The 24,075-nt window shown below is 37.0% G+C and overlaps 2 protein-coding genes across 6 annotated transcripts in view; one reads left to right on the top strand and one right to left on the bottom strand.

Annotated features, from left to right (window-relative positions):
* CENPP (centromere protein P) overlaps positions 1 to 24,075 on the bottom strand; it is a 231,925-nt gene that overhangs the window by 29,393 nt on the left and 178,457 nt on the right. The gene's annotated exons all lie outside the window — the stretch shown is intronic.
* ECM2 (extracellular matrix protein 2) overlaps positions 23,525 to 24,075 on the top strand; it is a 33,445-nt gene continuing 32,894 nt past the window's right edge. Inside the window, exon 1 of one of the 4 annotated variants that reach the window (XM_081263531.1) lies at positions 23,525 to 23,679. The gene's annotated coding sequence lies outside the window, so the exon portion shown is untranslated. The remainder of the gene's footprint in view (positions 23,680 to 24,075) is intronic. The other 3 variants (XM_081263530.1, XM_081263528.1, XM_081263534.1) reach the window with 3 other exon arrangements.

Below are 24,075 nucleotides of genomic sequence, written 5' to 3'. Positions count from 1 at the left end.
AAGCTGACACATGCTGGGAGTCACTGACAGATACTTGTTTGGAGGGAACTTGTGTTACTGCAGATGGGAATCATTGAATGGTACCTCATGAGATGGGTCAGACCAGGACTGGGGTGGTCATGGGAGCCAGCACAGTCCCTCAGACAGGTGAGGATGTGGACCTAATCACATGGTGTGACCAGCCTTTGGTTCACTTTGAGCACAGTGTCTACATAGGTGGGACACTGAATGAAGTACACCATCAAGTCCATCTGAGAGAAGAGAGCTTGGCTGCTGCCGCGTGCTTGCCATCACTCATGCTCCCCTCCTAAGACATCTAGAAGCTATTTTCAGCATGTAAACATTTACAGTTTTCTTCTGCTGTTCTGAATTAAAGACACTAAATGGCATACCATCATGAACAGATGAAGGCACAGCTCCTCCAGCTAGTGTGCTGGTGATTTCATAGTGAAAATATTGTTTGTCTCACTAAAGCCTGCTTGAAATTAGCTGATTTCAAAGCAAAATAATTCTTACCCACTGAGGACAGTGTATGTTATAACTAACACTTTTAAACTACTCTCTATATTAAAGAAAAAAAAAAAAAAAGAAAAAACCATCACCTCTCTAAATCAGAAAAAAATGCTGAAAATGAAATCAAGCAACTACTGTTTTTGAACTTAGTATATAATTACAGGACAATTCTCATGAGATTGTGCTAAAGAAAAAACTGTATGAGATTCCTGTAATTAGTTACAAATACTGTAAATGAACCAAGCCAAAAAAATAATCAAATCAATAAATACTGACAGATTAACAGATGCAAAGTTTTTACTATATTATGCAACAAAGTACTCCAATATAAAGATCTTCTCTTCAGGAAATAAAGATAAAGACATATTGACTAGGGCTGGGGATGTGGCTCAAGCGGTAGCGCACTCGCCTGGCATGCGTGCGGCCCGGGTTCGATCCTCAGCACCACATACCAACAAAGATGTTGTGTCTGCCGAAAACTAGAAAATAAATATTTTAAAAAAAAGACATATTGACTAAAGAAAGTCAAATAAACATTAATAACTTTCCTCTGTTACCAAGGCTTTATCATGGGATAGTCTACTTGGAAGTTCATTCACAGACTACCCTACTATTACCACCACCCAGCCACGCCTGTACAACTTCCATTTGACCTTGACCACACAGATCACAGTTGACAGGACCAAGGATGAGCCAAGCTGGCCCAAGCAGATTCTCTTGGAGAAACCTGAAAGTGAGAGCCAGACCACCCATCCGGGAAGCTGTTTGAACTGAGGATAAAAAGACTTGAAGATGCACAGATCGACCCTTTGGCCACATGCCTGTCAACAGTGACAGCTGTTCTGCAGAAGACAACACTTTGTGAAAGAGGATGAAACAGTATTGCAGAAAGTGGGAGGGATAGGCAATAAGACCCCAGAACAAGAAAGAGCCTGTGTCGACATGAAGAGGCCTCATTACTAGTCCTGGGACCTCGGCAGTTTCCGTGATTTGTCCTGCCCTTTAAAGCAAGGAAATCCTTCAGTGTTCCTCTAAAATACTCTCTTGTATACTTGGGGGCTTACTTGAAGAAGATTACCATGACTTTCCACCAAAGAGTTTCAATAAGCACAATGGCCATTTCAATTCCTTTAGTGTCAATGTGGAATATGGGATAGGAATGAGACTCCCCCCCCACCAAAGGCTATCTAGGACATTGTGATTAATATAGTTAATAAAGAAGAGGGCAGAATCAGCCTCCAAATTATTTGTTCTTTGCCTTTGGTCAATCTCTTGCCCTCAAGCAGTTATTGTTTTTAGAATAATTTTTCCAGTTTTATAGTTGCTTTCTTGGGAGGATGATTCACTGCCCTCTTAATTCTGCCATAGTGGAAATCCTACCACAATTGACTTTTATAACTCTTTTTAAAATTCTTTTTCCTCTTTGCTTTTTGATTAGCTTTTATAAAGTGTATTTTTATTATTAGTTCAAAAGTTACTTACTGTATTTCTGTTCATTTAGTGGATAACTTATTTTGTCATGCTTACTCATCAAAGTCTAAATTAATCCATGCCTTAGTCTCAGATGAAGATTATCTTCTCATTCTAAAATAAATACTTACTGGCAGCAAGCTCCATTTCTATTTATCTGACAGGAATTTTTGTACTTAATGTCTGTACTTAATGGTAGTACTTCACTGGTTTGATAATTGTAGCTTGGTGGTAAGTTGTGAAATCAAGAAGTATGATTCCTACAACTTTGTTCTTTTTTCCCACAATCATTTTAGGTATCCAATGTTCCTTGAGATTCCATATGAATTTTAGAAAAGGCTTTCCTATATCTACAAAACACATTATTGGGATTTAAACAGGGATTGTGTTGAATCTGTAGATCCCTTTGGGTGGTGCCGAAATCTTCACAAGTTTTTCAACCCATGAGCTTGGGATGTGTTTTCATTTATTTATATCCTCTTTAATTTCTTTCAGCAATGTCTTGTAGTTTCCATTGTAAAAATTTTTCACCTCCTTGGTTAAATAATTTCTAAGTATTTTATTTTTTATGCTATTTTTGAAATTTCCTTATTTTGTTAGTTGTGAGCATACAGAAATGTAGCTAATTTTTGTACACTGACTTGATATTCTTCTATTTTGCTGATCTCACTGATTAATTCTAAAATTTTGTTTTAAATGGAGTCTTTATGGTGCTACATAAAGATTAAATCATCTACAGATAATTTTAATTCCTTTCTAATTTGCGTACTATAAAAAATTTTTAGTTGTATATGGACAAAATACCTTTATTTATGTATTTATATGTGGTGCTGAGGATTGAACCCAGTGTCCCATAGGCAAGTGCTCTACCACTGAGCTACAACTCCAGCGCCTTATTTCTTTTTCTTGCTTAATTTCTTTGGCTAGGATATCCGGTATTGTGTTGAATAGAAGCATCAAAGCTGGTATCCTTGCCTTCAGTCTTTCAGCATTGAGTCTGACTTCTTCTGTGGATTCTTCCTTTAAGGATTTTAAGATGTGGGAGTAGTTTCCTTCTATTACAAATTTGAGGTTTTGTTGTCTTTTGTTTTAAATCACAAAAGGGTGTTAAATCTTGTCAATGTCTTTTCTGTGTCTATTCAGATAATCTGGTGATATATCCCCATTCTTGTGTTAAGGCTGTATATTATTGATGGATTGATGGATTTTTTAAAAAGATTGTACTATTTTGATCTTTATTTATTTATTTATATGTGGTGCTGAGAATCAAACCCTGTGTTTCACACATGGTAGGCAAGTAGTTGTGAGCATACAGAAATGCAGCTAATTTTTGTACATTGACTTGATATTCTTCTATTTTGCTGATCTCACTGATTAATTCTAAAATTAATTGATGAAGTTTTATATGCTAAACTATCCTGTATTACAGAATTAAATCCCACTTGGGCATAGTGTGTAATCTTCTAAATATGATGCTGAATTTGGTTTGCTGAGGATTTTTGCATCAATTTTCATAGAGAATATTGATCTGTATTTTTTAAATATCTTTGTCTAGCACTGGTATTGGGGTAATTAATGCTAGCCTCATAGAATGAGTTAGGAAGTGTTCTCTCACCTTCAATTTGTTTACCAGGGAAGCTATAGGTTGGGAACTTTACTACAGGGAGATTTTTGATTACTGATTTAATTTCTTTACTAGTAATAGGTCTGCTTCTTTATGATTTAGTCTTGGTAGGCTTTGTATTTCTAGGAATTTGTCCATTTCATCTGAGCCATTTAATTTCTTTGTGTACAACTGATCACAGTACTCTGTAGTCCTCTTCATAATTACAGATTGATAGTAATGTCTCCACTTTCATTACTGATTCTAATAATTTTGTCCATCTAAAAAAAGGGCTGCTTTCTGTTGACAGTGCTGAGGACTGAATGCAGGACCGCTGCACATGCTAGGCAAGTTCTAAACCACTAAGCTATAGTCCCAGCCTCTAGAGAAGGATTGTCAGCTTTGCTTGTCTTTTTTTAAAAAACCAAATTTTGTGTTTACTGATTTTCTCTTTAATATTTTTCCATTTTCTAATTTATTTATCTCTGCTTTGTACTTTATTCCACAGGGTTTGTATATGCTGTGCTTTCAATTTTTTCTTGTAATTTCTTCTTTAATTGATTGGCAGCTTAAGACTGGGTTGTTTAAAATTCACAAATTTGTGAAGTTCCCTGTTTTACTTCTGTCATTGATGTCTTATAATTTTTAACACCTATAAATTGTACAAAGAAATGGGCTTCACTGTGCCATTTCCACACATGCAAGCATCCTGCATTAATCATGTATACCTTCCTTTCCACCCACCCTCTCTCCCTTCTTCTCACGATAGTCCGTCTTTTACTTTCAAGATCATCTTTTTCTATTTTGACTTCTTACTTCAATCTGCTATAGTCAGAGAAGATATTTTGTATGATATCTACCTCTTTAAATATATTGGGCCTTTATTTATGGCCTAAAATTTAGCATGTGCTGGGAAATGTCCCATGTGCAGATGAGAAGGATTTATCTTTTGGGTAATGTGCTCTGCATATGTTTGCTAGACCTCATTAGTTTATTGTGTCATTTAAGTCTTTTGCTTCCTGACACATCGTCTGTCTAGCAGTTCTAGTCATTAATGAGAGTGAGTTATTGAACCCTCAAACTATTATTATAGACTGGTACATTTTTCTTTACAAATCCAATCATTTTTTGTTTCAAATATTTTGGTCTATCATTACATTAAGCATGTAATGTTTTAATTTTTTATGCCTTCTTCCTGTATTAAATATTAATACATAATGTTCTCATTTGTCTCTTGAAATCTTTTTGATTTCAAAAGTCTATTTTTTTAATGATATTAGTATAGACACTAAATTTTCTTTTGGTTTCCTTTTACAAGAAATATCTTTTTCCATCCTTTTACTTTCTATCTGTTTCTGTCCTTGAATTTTAAGTGAGATTTAAATAGCATTTAGTTGAATCATTTAAAAAACCGATCCTGCCAATGTTGTCTTTTGGAGAGTTTAATCCCTTTACAATTGTATAATTACTAATAAGGACAGATTTACTTCTGTCATTTTGCTATTTGTTTACTAAATCCATTAGTTTATTTTGTTTTGTTTTGAAATAGGGTCTCACTATGTTATTCAGACTAGCCTCAAACTTACCATCTTCCTGCCTAAGCCTCTGGAGTAGATGGGGTTACAGGCATGTGCCACTATACATGCCCTCCTTATATATATATATATTTTTTTTTTCCTTTATTTCTTTGCCCTCTTTTCTTGCATTATTGTTTTCTTTTGTATTTCATTAACTTTTTGGAAGTCTGTTTTGTTAGTAAAACATTTACACTTCTTTCTTATTTCTATAGGCATTCTTTGTGGTTACCAAGAGGATTACATTAAAATTCTAATTTTAATTTACATTAGCTCAATTTTAATAACAACCAAAAATCTGCCCCTTTAACAGCTCTGTCCCTTTGGTTGTTGATATCACAAAATTACATCTTTATATGTGGTAAGCCCCAAAACATAAATAATTCTTTGAAATGCATCAAGCTCTTAAATTATATAGAAACAATATGTGGAGTTATAAGCTAAAATTATAACAATAGTAACTTCTGTACTAAAAATTGGTTTTAAAAAATGCATTAGTCTCTTCAATCTTTTTTTTGGGGGGGCATTAGTGGGGATTGAACTCAGGGGCAACTGACCACTGAGCCACATCTCTAGCCCTCTTTTGCATTTTATTTAAAGACAAGCTCTCACTGAGTTGCTTAGCACCTTGTTGATACTGAGGCTGGCTCTGAACTTGAGATCCTTCAGCCTCCTCATCCTGAGCCTCTGGGATTACAGGCACACACCACAGCACCTGAATAGTCTCTTCAATTTTGAAAACAAAAAGTGGAGTCACAAGCACAATATTAACTTTAATAACTTACCATGTATTTACCTTGTTGAAATCTTTATTTCTTCATATAGCTTTCTGCTACTATCTAGGGTCCTTTCATTCACCTGTAGGACTCCCCAAGCCTGTCTTTCAGGGCAAGTATAGCAGGAATTTGTTTACTCAGGAACGTCTTAATTTCTCTATAATATTTGAAAGACAGTTTTGTTGGATATGGGGTCCTTGGCATTTTTTTCTTTCAGCACTTAGTTTTTAACAGTCCTTTTTATCTCTGCTCCTCAGACAGTGTTTTCTATCGTCTTCAAGTTTGCTGATTATTTCTTCTGTCTGCTCAAATCTGCTTTTGAGTCTCTCTAGAGAATTTTTCATTTCTTTTGTATGTTTCTTCTCTGGAATTTCTTTCAGTTTCTTGAGTTTTCAATCTCTTTATTAATACTTCCATTTTGCTCATTCATCTTTTTTTTTTTTTTTACTTTTTCCACATTTTACTTGGGTTCTTTGAACAGTCTTAATACAGTTTTTGAGTCTTTTTCTAATAATATGCCATGAGGTCTTTTTCATGAACAGTTTCTATTGATTTATTTTCCCTCTTGGAATAGGCCATACTTTTCCATTTCTTTATATGACTTGCAATTTTATTGTTGAAAACTGGACATATGAATCTAATAATGTAATAACACAAGAAGTCAGATTCTCTTCTGTCTATAGGGTTTGTTTTTTAATTATTTTGTTATTTTGGTGGTTGTAGAGTGTTTTTGTGACAAAGATCAGACTCAGGTATAAAATTATATCTTCTCAGGTCTGAACTGGTACTTTTTCTGGGTATGCCTGGTCAATTGCTAATTTTCCCTGTATATACAGTTACTTTTCAATTTTTATATACCTTTATTTATTTATTTTTTATGTGGTACTAAGAATTGAACCCAGTGCCTCACACATGCTAGTCAAGCGCTCTACCACTGAGCCTGAGCCCAGCCCGAGCCAGAGCCCCAGCCCGAGCCAGAGCCCCAGCCCCAGCAGTTACTTTTTAATGTCCTGGTCTTCCCTGTCTGGATCTTAAAGGGGGACAAGAAAAAAAAAGGTGGGGGAAAGGGTGCTAGTCCTTTATGTTCCCTGGAAGTTGCTCTAGTAGGAGGTGGGTGGCTTGTAACAAGGGAGGAGGGGCAGCCACAAAAGCTGCCTCTTTGTCTGCTCCTCTGTGATCAGAGGCAGCAGTCAAAGCACCAATTCCTGATACACGGAGGAGAATGTTGATCCCCCAGGTTCATTAAGCACAGATGTCTGCCATGGGACTAGGTTGGGGAAGGGGGTAGCTGCTACTATGCTCAGAGCTGAAATTGACCAAATCAACTACAATTTACTATCTAAGCCTTCTTCTGAATGCTGCAAGCCTGCAAGAGACTCCAGAATTCCAAAATAGTTACATCAAACTGACTGTATCTGTGCAACTACTGTCTAGGCGGGGAGACAGATTCTTGATGCTTCCTACTGTGCCATTTCCCCAGAATCCTCTAATATAATTTAACCAAATCTCTATTGATAATCATTTATACTATTTTCAATTTTTTACTATTTTATATACTATAATAAATATCCATGTATGAGATTTTTAAAAATTTCTCTGTACAAAATTTTTTTTTTTTAAAGAGAGAGTGAGAGAGGAGAGAGAGAGAGAGAGAGAGAGAGAGAGAATTTTTAATATTTATTTTTTAGTTCTCGGCGGACACAACATCTTTTGTTGGTATGTGGTGCTGAGGATCGAACCCGGGCCGCACGCATGCCAGGCAAGCGCGCTACCGCTTGAGCCACATCCCCAACCCAGTACAAAAATTTTTGTAGGATTCCTAGAAACATAAAGGCTTGACATTTTATAGAAGTTAGTGAAATGACAAACAGTCTATCATTTCACATTTCTTAACAACAAATATATGATAGGAGGGAGTTTTAAAATTTTCTTTAGTTTCTCTAATTTTTTAAAACCTTGACAAACAGTTTTATTATATATAATGGTCTATGATCTCATGCAATTTTGTGGCTTCAGTAATATCTATACACATTCTGAGAAATCTTATATATTTTCCCCAGGTTTCTCTTTTGTTTTGCAGAACTGATTATGTTCTCCTTCTCTGTAAATCTGTGATCACCTCAGGAAATGGCAACAATGCAGCTGAATATGCCAGGAACCCCGGCTTCATATATTTGATTCCTCTTCCTTCCCCTTCCCTATATCCAACTACATCTTAGGTCCTGCTGTTACCTCCGAATTATATATTGAATGCCCCCACCTGAGTAAAGAAGTCTTCTCCCTTTTTTGGATAACCATAGTAGCCTTAAAAGTGCAATGCCTCTAATAGACTTCTTAAGCCATACTACAATCAGTGAGATCTTTCCAAAATGTAGACTCAGTTACTTTTTTTTTTCCCCCCTCACAGCCTTTGGGTAAATCAATATCATTTCCAAATCCTTCCTTGCATGATACAGACAATTTCTTTTTGAGCCTCCTCTCTCATGATCATGTTCATTCCCTGCGGGAGGAGGAACAACCAGTAAAAAGGACTAAGGAGTGAGACATAAGACAGGGGAGCTGAAAACACCTAAAGAATGGAGTGTTTGGGCTGGGGCTGTAGCTCAGTGGAGAGCGCTTGCCTAGCATGCATGGGGCACTGGGTTTGATCTTCAGCACCACATAAAAATAAACAAATAAAATAAAGGCACTGTATCCATCTAAAACTATAAAATAATAATAATAAAAAAAGAATGGAGTGTTAGCTGGGCATGGTGGCACACGACTATAATCCTAGCAACTTAAGAAGCTGAGGCTGGAGAATCATAAGTTTGAGGCCAGCCTTAGCATCTTAGGACCCTGTCTCAAAAAATAATAAGGGCTGGGTGGGACTCAGCGGTTAAGGACCGTGGACATACTGAGCATTCATGCTCCCACTGTGCTGCACACCCAGCCCGATCACACTATTCAATTCAGAGGCAGTGATTTGTCTGATACCCTAGCGGAGAGTAGTGACTATAATCAACTGTAGTTTCTTAAATCTGTTATTGTTACAGATTTCAGCAATCAGCTCGAGATGTAATAAAAGTTTGATGAATGACTTAATCACTGAGAGGAATATGTCTGACTCCTCAAGGAATTTATGTACTATTTGGGGAAAACAAAGGAAAATTACCATTCATAATATAAAGCAGGGTGAAAGGAGTACTGGCAAAGTAGTGTGCCTGGGGTGCAGAGAGCACTGTGGGGCTGGAGATCACTTGGAAGGGATGACATTTAATGAAGGGACTGAAAAGAGAATGTGCTCAGAAAGAGGGGACTTGAGGTTTTAAAAGAATGATACTTAATTGTTTTTAATGTTAATTTTTCCCTGTGTGGCATGACAGAGGTTGTACACATTTGAACCTATAAGTAGGCATGCCTAAATTCTTCACTCTACCAGAGGTATGCACAGCAGAACATTATGTTATAAAATACTATTACTTATCTCAACAGTGTTGTGATTATGCCTTTTTGTTTTCATCTCTGTATTTCCTAACCATTTCCAATTTTTTCCTTCTGCTTTAACAAGGACAAATTTTAGTGTTTTTATTTTTTTTGTTTTGTTTTTGTTTTTAAAGATTGGAGTTTCTGGGCTGGGGATGTGGCTCAAGTGGTAGCGTGCTTGCGTGGCATGTGTGCGGCCCGGATTCAATCCTCAGCACCACATACAAACAAAGATGTTGTATCCGCTGAAAACTAAAAAATAAATATTAAAATGCTCTCTCTCTCTCTCTCTCTTTCTCTCTTTAAAAAAAATTGGAGTTTCTTTGGGGAAAATGAGAAAAGAAATTAATTGAAAACCTCCTGAGGATGAGGGTGTAAATCAGTGGTAGTGCATGTGCCCTGAATTGATCTTCAGCACAAAAAGAAAAGCAAAAGCAAAGGAAAGAAAAGACCTCCTTCAAACACATGGCAGAATTAAAACAAAAATTCTCTTTAAATACAGCATAATAAATGCAGTCAACATTAGTTTTTCCTTTTCCTGGACACGAAAAGATATTAAGGGAAATGAAAATGATGATGTCACCCACCAATAATGGGGAAAAAATGAGGCTGTGGACAAACACACTATGTTTGGATTTATTAAACCTCAAGTGAATGTCTTTTTTATCCCCTCATGAGTGATGGGTTATGTTAGTTGCCAAAGTCTTTTTTTTTTTTTCATTAAATACCTTTGTAAATATTGTGGTTGCCCTGGTTTATAGCCATCTCTTTCAGACAGTGTATCAGTGGAAAAGAATTCCTATTCCCAGCAAATGTTAAAACTACCATATGTGAGATCCTCTCACCAACCTCACACTAAGCATGGGCTTCAGGAGTTGTAGAAGAAAAATTACAGGGAAAAGAACAATTCTAGAGGCCATGTCTACAGCTGCCCACTTTCCAAAGCAAGAATACCACACCCTGGAATGCAAAAGAGCACAACCTAGGAAATCTCTCTAATAGTACTACATGACAGATCAGAAGACTGAGTCCCAGAAGGAGAACGTGACTCATCCTGGTTTTGCTGAGGCACGTGACCCAGCTGAGGCCTGACCTACTCTGTCGGCAGCAATCAGTCACTAAATTTCTCTCCAGGTACTAAGCAATCTGATTTTCATCTGAATATTATGGATTTGAGGGAGGGGGAGGCCTTGATACACATGAGAATAGGTGCCTGTTAATGTGCTAGTCAGTCTGCTGGAGAAAGAAGTGCTGACTGGTGATTCCACCTTGAGTGCAAGAAAAGGAAATCAGACCAGCTTGGGTTCATTTGAAGTTTTCTAATTGATCAGTAAGTCAGGTGGTTTAACTCACCAAAGTGTAATTTCCTCATTTAGCTTCTGTGATGTTTTTAGTTTTCCTTGTTCATAAATTGGAGAATAATAATGCATGTCATCAGGTTTAAGAATTTGAGAGTACATGTGTACAGTGCCCAGCAAAGAGCCAGGCATCTGGCAGCCAGGAGGTACTCAGGCATGCTGGCTCCCTCCATCGCTCATCATGTATAATGTTGAGGGGGACTAGGTCAGTACCTGATGCTGCCAATGAGCAGACTGACTGTTCCTAGGTTACTTTAAAATCTACAAAGCTATTTAAATGCTGAATAAAACCTGGCATGGTGGTGCATGCCTGAAATCCTAGGGACTCAGGGAGCTGAGACAGGAGGATTGTAAATTCAAAGCCAACCTCAGCAATTTAGTGAGACTCATAGCAACTGAGCAAGAACCTAATAAAAATAAAAAAGGATTGTGACATAGTTCAGCAGTAAAGTGCCCTTGGGTTCAATCCCCAGTACCAAAAAAAAAAAAAAAAAAAAAAAAAATTACATTTTTAGTTTCAAATGTGCATTCGTATAGCAAAAAAGGAACAATATGGTTTTTGAGAAAGGAAATTAAACTATAAACACCAAATATACTTTTCTTTGTATAAGTTTGTCCTATAACTTAAACTCTTCCTGAACTCTTGTCAGAACAGTACAAGCTTTAAAACAGGTTGTTCCTGGCTGTAGAGATGTAATATAAACTCACTATATCCTTCCAAGCCTAAGCTTAAATAACCAGCTGTTAACAAGAATGATGAAGCTAAATTTAAAAACCCCTCCAACCAATAAAACCAGTGGTTACATAAATCTTGCATGTCTGTAGTTCCATGAAGTACCTACAATAAGGAATAACAAGTTTGGAGGGACAGCAGGGAAGATAGTAGGTCTTTCTCTTCTGGATATGCTGATGTGGTGCCTGGGAGAAATCCAAGCCAAGGTGACCAACTGGAAGTCAGCAATTTTGATATAAGCTCAGAAAATAGCTTAGAACTTAAAATGGATATGTAACCATTAGGGTGAGTTAGAGCCATGTGACTGATACAACTCATTAGCATGTTAATGCAGTGTGATTAATGGAGGTGCTCCATTATGTTTAATAAATGAAACAGACTATGAGAGAGAACAAGTGGGCAAGAGGCCAATATGGGATATAAGGAACATCGATGTTTAAGGTATGGACACTGGCGAGAGGATCAGTATGACATATTCAGAAAGAATCATGGAAGAAAGAGCACACTGACCTCCAAGAATAGGGTAGCCAATAAGGAAAGGACAAGAAAAAAGAAGTCTGATTCAATAGGTTTAGAGCCAATCAGACTTTCAAGAGAGCGATTTCCCCAGAGCAATAAATGCAGTAGCAGCACTGCAGGAGAATGAAGAGTAAATGGGAGTGAATATGTGGACGCATTTCCCATAGGTTATTTTTTCAAGAAACTGAGTAGAGAATGGAAAGAAGGAATAGATGGCATTTTGAGAACAGGCAAACAAGATGTAGGAAAATTAATGTTGGCTGGCAGAGAAGTTTGAGCATGTTAGTAGGCTGAGAAACAAACAAACAAACAAAGATTATGCAAACTACCATGCTTCTGATTCAAGGATGCTGTCAGGCTATAGTGTGACCCTACCTGGATGGTCACTGTCCTTCACTTGGTTCCTGGACTCTGATATTACTCTCTTCAGACAGGTTAGTTAGTTCAGCTCAAGATTAGGCATTCATGTTTGGGTTATAAATCCAAAGGAAGAACACTGGGGAGGTGTGTATTTATACCCAAGACCAGATCAGCAAACAACACAATCCAAGGGCGAAGGACTTATCACTGAATCATTCGCCTTTCTACATATATGTGTGACCTTTTGCTGCAACAAACAAGTTCACAATGATGCCTACTTTAGTCATATTAGAATTCACCAGCTTCTCACAGGTTTATCTTCTTCTTTTTTTCCCCCTCCAAACTAGATTATTTCAAAATATTGTGATTTGTGTTATGCTTACAGTATATTTTCTATAATCTCAAGAGCAAAGTACATTTAAAAACCTGGGACATCATTTTGGGGGACTATGATATATCACATTTAGGTGAGGCTATTTCATCAAACTCCTTATCATACAACAGTACTATATGTTTCTCAGAATATTTTCTTTTTTTTTTTGAGAGAGAGAGAGAGAGAGAGAGAGAGAGAGAGAGAGAGAGAGAGAGAGAGAGAGAGAAATTTATTTATTTTTTAGTTTTTCGGCGGACACAACATGGTTGTTTGTATGTGGTGCTGAGGATCGAACCCGGGCCGCACGCATGCCAGGTGAGCGCGCTACCGCTGGAGCCACATCCCCAGCCCCAGAATATTTTCTTAACTGAAAGCTACAGGTTCCACTTATAATCACCCTTGTATTCCAATCCCAGTATCACACTTAGACCTGAACAGGAAGGGTCTCTGACTATGCCCTCTTCCACTAAACCAGGCATCTACATGCTCACCACAGTGAACACTTCTTGATCACATGGTGGGTCTAGCATCCCAGAATCCCCTGCTCAAATATTTCTAGGGCTTACGTCGCCAGGCCTCTTCCCTGGCTCCGACATCTGGAAGGCAGATGCTGCTTGTGTGAGCAACTTTGCCACGAGGAATAACTGCTCACATGCACCTAGATCACAGAACAGGGTAGCACCTGGCAACATCAAGGCTGGCCTTGATGTTGGGATTCTCCTGCCTCACCATCCCAAGGAGCTGCGATTACAGGCATGCAACATTGTACTGGGCTTTATTTTTTCATTATGCCCAAATCAGCCTGTCTTTTGACTCTAGTACTAGTCTCTGGAGCACAACAGATCAAGCTGATAGCCTGTTTTCCTATCTGCAGTCAGCTGTGTCTCCCTCTTTAGTTTTTTTAAACAATCCACATGAGGCAAGAGGTCCCCACCATGAGCAGAGCCTCTTCTCTCACAAAGCCAGTGGCTACACTGCTTATCCTTCTGTGGTTAACCAACTGTCTAACGCAGCACAGCTTTTTTATAATGAGTTGACATTTGGGAAAGTTATACAGTCTTGTTCTTCAGCATACCTTGGCCTTTCTTTGGTCTTTACGTTTCCAGATACATTTTAAAATTTGTCAAGTTCCACAACACACACACACACACACACACACACAAACACGAACAAAAGATCAGTTTAAGGATGAATGATAGCTTAACAACAATGAAGTTTTCATCCCGATTAGTCTCTTTCTCTTCTTCCCCACCTTCAAGATTTCTTTGATTTCCCTCAAAACTTTATAAATTTATACAATGATACTTCCGCAATTTTATTATATTTATTCCTAAGTACTTCATATATTTTTTTAAAAATACTAGGTATTTTAAAATATGTCTTTTCATTGATTTCATTCTTTCACTATATAAAAATGTAATTTACTTTTTTGGGGTGGTTATCAGGAATTGAACTCGTGGGCACATGACCACTGAGCCACATCCCTAGCCCTATTTTGTATTTTATTTAGAGATAGGGTCTCCCTGAGTTGCTTGGCGCCTCACTGCTGCTGAGGCTGGTGATCCTCCTGCTTCAGCCTCCAAACTGCTAGGATTATAGGCATGTGGCACCTTTCCCAGCTGCAATTTACTTTTATATGTTAATTATATATCTGAAAAATTCTAAAGATTTTAAAAATAATTTAACTGAATTCTTTTGGATTTTGTACATCATAGTCACATAATCTCAAAATAATAATAACTTTCTTTGCTTTATTTCCTTTTATTCCATCTTCTTGTTTTTCTTGCTTTACTGTAGTGGCCAGGACTTACACCTGGAAAGGGAAAAAATTTAATATTTCACCCAAGTATTGAGATACAATTTACATACCAAAAATCCTACACTATTTAAGGTATACAACTCAGTGGGTCTTAGTGTAATTATTCATGGTTGGGAGCCAGCGGCACCATCTTTTACATGTTTATTTTTAAATGCTAGAAATTGAAACCAGGACCTCATACTTGTTAGACAAGAACTCTACCATTGAGTTACACCCTCAGCCTCTGCCACCTATTTTTAGAACATTTTACTTGCCCCCCAAAGAAATCCTGTACTCATTAACATCACTCCCCACCCTCTCACCCCATCACCCCCTCACTTCAGGTGACCACTCATGTGCCTCTCTATATGTATTTGCCTATTCTGGATTTTTCATATACCTGCAATCATCCAATAGATGGTCTTTTGTGTTTAGCTTCTCTCATGTAGCATGTTTTTTTTTTAATATTTATTTTTTTAGTTGTAGTTGGACACAATACCGTTGTTCCATTCATTTACTTTTATGTGGTGCTGAGAATCGAACCCAGGGCCCTGCCCCTGCTAGGTGAGCGCTCTACCTCTGAGCCACAATCCCAGCCCCTCATGTAACATGTTTTTTAAAATTCATCCCTATTATAGCATGTATCACTGATTCTTTTGTACTGGGGATTGAACCCAGGAGCAGTTAACCACTGGGCTACATCCCCAGCCTTATTTTTTATTTTGAGACAGGGTCTCACTAAGTTGCTGAGGCTGGCCTTGAACATGCAATCCTCCTGCCTCAGCTTCCCAAGCTGCTGGGATTACAGGTCTGTGCTACCACACGTGATTTAAAAAAAATTAAAAAAAAATTTGTTCTAATTAGTTATACATGACAGTAGAATGCAATTTGACATATCACATATAAATGGAGTATAACTTCTCATTCTTCTGGTTGTACATGATGTAGAGTTACACAGGTTGTGTAACCATATATGCACATAGGGTAATAGTGTCCAGTTCATTCTACTATCATTCTTGCCCCCATCAATTGATTTATTTTTTTAACTGCTGAGTACTATTTTATTATTTGGAGATGCCACATTTATCTATCAGTTGATGAACATTCATGTTGTGTCCACATTTTGGCTGCTAGGAATACTGCAGCTATGACTATTCATATATAAGTTTTAATGTGTGTGTGTGTGTGCGTGTGTGTGTATTTTTACTCCTTTTGGACATAGAGCTAGAACATATCTTGTGACTTTTGAAGATACTCAAGAATACTTTGTCAGACTAAAGTTTCCTTCTATTAATACCTACTATGGCAAATGTATGCTTTTTTCTTCTTCTTCCAACATTAGTGGATGTTAAATTTTATTAAGTACTTTTATTTGATCATGTAGTATTTAGAATTTTATCTGAATAAACCCAGTGTAGTTATGATATATTAACCTATTTATATATTGTGGGATTTGGTGAGCTAATATTTTTTAAAAAATTTTTTACTTGTAGATGGACACAATACCTTTATTTTATTTATTTTTATATGGTGCTGAGGATTAAACCCAGTCCCCCACACATGCTAAGCAAATGCTCCACTACTGAGCTACAACCCCAGCCCCAATATTTTATTTTTTAAATCTGTTTGTTAGTGAAATTGACTTATATAATTTTCCTTTGTGACAATGTCCCTGATAATTTGTAGTAAAGTTATTCTGGAAGAATTTAACCATGAAGAATATAGCCTGCAGTATTCTTTATGGGAATGACTAAATTTATAATTCGTTTTCCTTAAATAACTATAGATGATTCAGATTTTGTTCCTTCTTGGGATAATTTTGTCAAGTTTTATTTTTCTAGGGATTATTCAAATCATCTAAATATGCCATTTATTGGCATAAAGTTGCTTATAATATCCTCTTTTCTAAAAGTTTTCAGAATCTGTAGCTATAGCAATTTTTCTAATTCTCACATTAACAATGTGCTTTCTCCCTTTGTGTATCAGTCATACTAAACATTAGTTTTATTTTAAAAAACAAACTTTTGTGATGCAGAAAAAGCATTTAACAAAAATCCAACATCCTTTCATGATAGAAACTCTAAACCAATTATGTGTAGAAGGAATGTATTTCAACACAAAATAGGTCATTTGTGACAAGTCCCACAGTTGACATCCTACTCAATAATGAAAAGCTGAAAACTTTTTCATTAAGATCAGGAATAAGACAAGGATGTCACTTCCATTCTACACAGCATTCGAAGTCCTAGCCAAAGCAACCAGGCAAGAGAAAAAAATAGAAGGCATTCAAATTGAAAATGAAGTGACATTGTTCCTGTTTGCAGATGAGCCAATCTTATATGCAGAACATCCTAAAGACACAAAAAACAAAAACAAACCTCTTAGAGCTAATAAATGAATTCAGTGAAATTGTAGGATACAAAATCAATACAGGAAACTAAGTAGTGTCTATATATTAACAGCAAACTATCTGGAAAAAAAATACAAGAAATTATTTTCATTTACAAGAGCTAAAAATATCTCCCCAAACCAAAAGAATAGATTTAACCAAGGAGGTAAAAGATCTATACATTGAAACTTAAAAAGTACTGTTGAACACAAATTAGTGGAAGGACATACCATGTTCATGGATTAAAATATTGGTAAAGGATCCACACTATCTAAAGTAATCTACAGATTTGATGCAATCAAATGATACTCTTCAAATAAACAGAATTCAATCCCCCCAATACATATGAAAACACAAAAGACTCCAAATAGCCAAAGCAGTCTTTGAGTAAAAAGAACAAAGTTGGAGGCATCACATTACCTGACTTAAATTACACTACAAAGCTAGAGGAACAAAAACAGAATACTACTGGCTTATAAACAGAGACCAATGAAACAGAATAGAAAAACCTAGAAATAAATCTATGTTTATAGTTGATTTTTTACAAAGTTACCAAGAATACGGAGAAAGAATACTCTCCTAAATTGGAAAAATCGTATATCCAGATGCAGAAGAATGAAATTAGATCACATCTAATGCCATATACAAAAAATAGAGTGAAATGAAGACTTCAATATAAGACCGTAAACTCTGAAACTACTAAAACAAAACAGGGGAAAACTCTTTGACATTGGTCTAGGCAATTATTTTTTTGATATGACTCCCAAGGTCCAGGCAGCAAAGGCAAAACAGACAAACTAAAAGGTTTGTGCACTGCAAAGTTAGCAATCAAAAGAGTAAAGAGGCAATGTACAGAATAAGAGAAAATATTTGCAAACTACACATCTGATAAGAGACTACTATCCATGATATATAAGGAACACAAAGGACTCAATAGCAAGAAAACAAGTAAAAATGGGAACGTAATCAGAACAGATATTTCACAAAGAAGACATACAATGGTTGTTATAGTCAGCTATTTCACTACTGTGACTAGAAGACCCGACCAGTACAATTATAGGAGAGGAAAAGTTTATTTGAGGGTTCATGGTTTCAGAAGTCTCAGTCCACAAGAGGCTGGTTCCATTCCTCAGGGCTCAAGGTGATGCAGGACATAATGGTGGAGAAATGTGGCAGAGGAAAGCAGCTCCCATGACGATCAGAAAGTAGAGAAAGAGAGGTCTCCACTTGCCAGATACAAATATCTACCCAAAGCCACAATTCCCAGTTCATCCAGCCATACCCTACCACTTCAGTTCCAGGCAGTTAATCCTTCTCAGTGGATTAATTCACTGATTGGGTTAAGACTCTTACAACCCAATCATTTCTCTTCTGAACCTTCTTGCATTGTCTTACACATAAGCTTTTGGGGGATATGTTACATCCAAACCGTAACAGTAGTTAAGAGGTATATGAAAAAATGCTCAACATCTCTAATCATTAGGAAAATGCACACTAAAACCACATTGAGATACACCTCACTTAGAATTTAGAATAGAATGGTTATTATCAAAGAGTCAAAAGATAACAGAAGTTGTCAAGGATATGAAGAAAGGAGAACACGTGCATACTTTTGATAGGAATGTAAATTAAGAGAATCATTATGGAAAACAATATGGAAATTCCCCCACAGATTAAAAACATTACTACCATATGATCCAGCAAACCCACTACTGAATATATATCCAAAGGAAATAAAAATTAGTAGGTCAAAGAGGTATCTGCACTTCCACATTTATTGCTGCACTATTCACAAGAGCCAAGAAATGGAAATAACTGAAGTGTCCACTAACTAAAGAATGGATAATATGGTAAGTACTATTTATGGCTAAAAAGTGTTACACTACATTAGTAATGTAATACTATTAATATAGCCATAAAAAAGGACAAAACCCTATCCTTTGCAACAACATGGATTGAACTGGAAGTCATTATGCTAAATCAAATAAGCCAGGCACAGAAAAGATAAATACAAGGCTGGGGATATAGCTAAATGGTAGAGTGCTTTATGGGCAAGTGCAAGGCCTTTGGTTAGATTTCCCCTTGCTGCAAAAATAAATAAAAGGCAAATATTGCATGATCTCACTCATATGCAGACTCTAGAACCACTGAACTCAAACAGCAAGCAGAATGGTGGTTACCAGAGGCTGGGGAGATGTTAGTCAAAGGGTATAATGTTTCAGTTGGACAGGAGAAATAAATTTAAGTATTTGAGTTGATGGACTTAAAAAAAAAAAAGGACTTTAGGTGCTGGGGTTGTGGCTCAGTGTGCCTGGCATGTGTGAGGTACTGGGTTTGATTCTTGGCACCACATAAAAATAAATAAATAAAATAAAGGTAATGTGTGCGTCTGCAACTAAAAAAATATTAAAAAATAAACTTTTGGTTTTGCTGATCTTGTGTATTGCATATTTGTTTTATAAAATTCCATTTATATTTTTGCTCTTTAATATTCTAGTAAACATTCCCAGTGCCAAAGTCTTCTCACAGTTATCTCCTAGATCTGGAACCAGAGATTCTACATCATCTTCTCACCTCACAGATGATTTTAAGATGTTTTTGTATGTGATCTAGCAGTTTTAGTTTCTTCAATGCAAGGGGGCTGGTAGAATCGTCCAATTTATTAGTTCAGAATATAGAAAACTATGCACTTTAAAAATTTATGCTTATATGCACTACCATTAAAAATGTAGAAATCATTTAAAAAAACAGTGGCAGGAAAATGGGCATTTGATATATTTCTGGTGAGGGCATATCAAAATTGTTTTGGAGAGCAACTAGAAACATGTACCAAAACTCAAAAAGCACATTCTATTTCAGGGGAAAAGGGGAAATAAATCAAATATCCATCAATAGGAGGATGGTTAGATAAATCATGGCATATTTCTACATTATCACTCACTTAACTATTCCACTGTGAGGGCAAGTTTAACAAAAGGAAACAAACAACTGTGACATTTCCTTGTGAATTCTTTAAAAGGCTTTGAACTATGCCACGAGAAAGGCCGGGATAGTCCTAAAATACCTCTGGGTCAAGATAAGACTCCTGACTTAGTGTCCTATCTAACAGCTCCAAAATTTAGCTTTTTCTGGGGGATTAATATCTATAAAGTTGTCATGTTGTAACAACTTCACCCTTAAAATAAAAACAAACTCATTGGCATTCTACACCATAGGGTGAAAACACTGAAAAGATCACCTTTTTAAAATGGCACCTAAAGGAAATATCCCCAGTCTGAATCCTCACAGGCAGACCACCCTGTGATGTGGGTGCTGCTGGCTCTGCTCACATTCTTCTGGTGATCAACATCATGTTCCTGCAGAGCCAAGTTTCAGGACATAATTATGTCTGCAATAATAAAGGGGGCAAAGAAAACGTAATACCAGCAGTTTCCATGCACTCCTGTGGTTAAAATAGTTACTGCAAAAGGAGTCATGTAACAGTCCATTAAACCACAAACTTTTAGAGCAGTGACTTCAGAAATTGTAAAATTTGTTTTTCTGCAACCATGTCAATCTCAGCATGGTAGTTACTATTACTCCTCTATGCTCATTCTTTTAAGAACGACTTCTTTGCTGATTGTTTATATTCTTTTAAAATATTATTCTTTTCTCATCTGGTTATAAAAAGCCTGAAACATTGCTCCCCCCCCCCAATTACATAGTAAAATACCCATCATAATTCCATCACTCAAAAATAACTACTATCAAGAGTTTTATTTAATCCTTCCAACCTCTTCTCTAGTAAGATGCTAAATTATATATATCAAAAGAAGGCAAGAGGGGATGGGGCTGTGGCTCAGCGGGAGAGCGCTTGCCTAGCACATGCAAAACCCTGGGTTCAATCCTCAGCACCACATAAAGATTAAAAAAAAAAAAAAAAAAAAAAAGAAGATGGCGGCAAGAGCCAGGTGTGGTGATGCATGTCTGCAATCCCAGAGACTCGGGAGGCTGAGACAGGATGATCCAGAGTTCAAAGCCAGCTTTAGCAAAAAGTGAGGCACTAAACAACTCAGTGAGACCCTGTCTCTAAATAAATACAAAAAAAAAAAATAGGACTGGGGATGTAGCTCAGTGGTCGAGTGCCCCTGAGCTCAACTCCGGGTATCCGGGTATCCCACTCCACCAAAAAAAAAAAAAAAAAAAAAAGAAAAGAAAGCAAAAACATAATGAATGTACAATTTTTAAAATTGCTTTTTTCCTCTTGGTCTGCCATAAAGCTATCAATATACAACAGGGTTAATTATTTTATTTTAAAAAAAATCTGTGGCTATAGTGCTTCAGAATACTTTCCTGGAGGTTTCTTTTGCATAGAAATTGTGTATCTATGTGGGAACAGATAGCACAGCTATTGTTAAGCTGTTCTCAAGTAGGAGAGTTTCCTATTGCCCCCATACTGGCCAATACTGCATGTCATTGTCATCTACACACACACACCCCAAAAAAACCCCAAACATCAACAACAACAAAAAATCACACAAACCCAATATGTGTATTTAAAATCAGGCCATAATTTTTTATTTGCAGGGGTCCTCAGCCCTACTGTAGACTGAAATTATTTGGATAATTTTCAAAAATACAGGTGCACGGGGCTGGGGTTGTGGTTCAGTGGCAGAGCATTTGCCTCGCACACATGAGGCACTGGGTTTGATCCTCAGCACCACATAAGAATAAGTAAACAAAATAAAGATATTGTGCCATCTATAACTAAATTTTTTTAAAAAAAATACAGATGCACAAACTCTACCCCCAAAGTTTGTCATCAATATTCCTCTTTGGTAGTAAAAAAACAATGTTTTAATTTACATTTTTTGAGTATTACTGAGGTTGAGAAGCAATTCTATCGATCACTGCTACTTCCTCTTCTCTGAACTGCTGGTTTATGGCTTTTTGCCCATTTGTGAGCTCAGATGTCTTTTTCTTTTGGTCTGGAAACAACTCTTTGAGAATTTATCCCCGATCTGCCTAATTTTAGAGTTGTTCTCGGCAGTCTGATGTCAATGTAATCCAGTATCCTATGATTTACTTTTTGTCTTTCAAGTATGTAAGATTTTCTCTAGGTCTCCAGAACTCTTAAATTTGAAAATTATGTGCCTTGATGAGGGTCAAACTTCATCTATTATGATGAATGCTTGCCAGGTCCTTCCATAATAGATATCCCTTCCCTTCAGTTCTGGAACATGTTCTTGAAATGTTTTTCCATTGATCACACAACTCCCTCCATTTTACTTTCCTGGAATTCCTAACTAGATGGTGAACTTCCTTGACTTGTCCTTTAATTGCATCTTTTCTATATCCCATCTACCTTTCTGCCTTTGGTCCTATTTTGTAGGAGGCTTCCTTACCTTTATCTCCTAACATGACTATTGAGCTTCTTGTGTGTTATCAAGTTTTTTTTTAAATATATACTTTTTTTAGTTATAGATGGACATAATACCTTTATTTTATTTTTATGTGGTGTCGAGGATTAAACCCAGTGCCTTCCACATGCAAGGCAAGCACTCTACCACTGAGCTACAACCCCAGCCCCTGTTATCAAATTTTTAATCTCCAAAGTCATCATCAGATGTGTGAATGTATATTGCAAGGGAAGAGGTTCCCATCACTAATGTTAGACTCTTTCCAAATGCTTGGTAATCCCAGACTATCTACTTATGAATAAGAATTGAAGATTAATAAAACACTGACCAAAATCTCTGAACATGTAGACCAAGCTTGTCAAGATTGTGCTTGGAGTTGGGTTGTATTCATAGCTAGTTTGGGCTCTGAACATGGGGGCTCCCTGTTCCTCCCGGCACCCACCTCACTGTCCAGCCACTCCAGCCAAGTGGACCAGCACATGGTTCTTATGTGCAGACAAATGTGGAATACTTGGAACATCAGGAGAAGTTGGTTCCTCTTCCCTGTTCCTCTTGTGTATACCTTCCCAGTCAATGTCACTGCCCCCAGGACCCTCCTAAACCTGGAAGACCTACAGAGCTGTCCTCTCTCACATATTTTGTGCTGTGGTGCCTTTCTTCAGATGAAGCCTTCCTACCTTTGGTCATTTCTGGTAATTGTGGTAATTGTGGTACTAAACTGAGGTGTGCTCTACCAGCCCTTTTTATTTTGAGACAGGGTCTTGCTAAGTTGCTGAGGCTGGCTATAATCCTCCTGCCTCAGCTTCCCAAGTTGCTGTAATTACAAGTATGCGCCACCACACCTAGCTGCCTTCAGTCTTTAAAGAGTTTATTAAAATTACTTGTCTTCTAAGAACACTACTTATTATTCTGCAGTGAAGATTTACATTTTTAAAAATGAAAGAGTTTTCATTATTTACAAGAATTTGGGTAATCAATGTACTTAGTCCATATCTTAATTCAGTCTGTTCAGGTCATTTTAAGATTTGGTGAAAATAGAAATTCAGCCCTTCTCTGTCAAATAATTTGTATCCCTGATAGTTCTTATGTAATTACTTAGTTTATGACAGGCCGTGAATTACTCACTTTTCTTATGTTACTCTTTTCATTTTCACACAAAAAATTAAAAGGATATCCGCATCCCAGCTGTACAGAGGAAGAACCTTTAGTCAGAAGCATTAAGTAACTCCCTCCGAGCCCCGCAGGCAGCAGTATTGGGCGTGGAGTGCTGACCTGTCTCTAACTTGCTCATGTGCAGCCGAAGAAACTGAGGCCAAAGTAGACAACTAACTAATTTGCCAGAATAACAGGTAATTAGGAGCCTTACAGCTTCTTCCCACTGTTTCTTTTTATTACTTAGTGGTTAGGAGTTACATAATTTCCAATGGCATTTAGATGTAGCCAGTTATTGTTTTGTTTACAACATTGTGTGAGACTGGGGTGGGCTGGCAGAGAGAGGATGAGAGATTTAAATTTAAAAAGGATCCCAGACACATGCAGCCTTTAGTCAGACAAGAGCACCATCCCTACAGACTGATAAAGCTCAAGTGATATGCTGGTGGGCATGAACTTCAAAACTTTTTATGCAGACAGCCTATAAAACCACAAATTTCTTAAGCTCCTTTTTGTGTTTTCAGCTCTGCCTTGTCAGCCTGCAAAGGAAACACTCCCCCCAAACCCCGCTGATGTTTTCCACTTTTCCTGAG

This window comes from Spermophilus citellus (assembly GCF_964194105.1).
Source record: "Spermophilus citellus genome assembly, chromosome: 12".
Lineage (NCBI taxonomy): Eukaryota > Metazoa > Chordata > Mammalia > Rodentia > Sciuridae > Spermophilus > Spermophilus citellus.
This window is presented reverse-complemented; position numbering and strand designations above follow the sequence as displayed.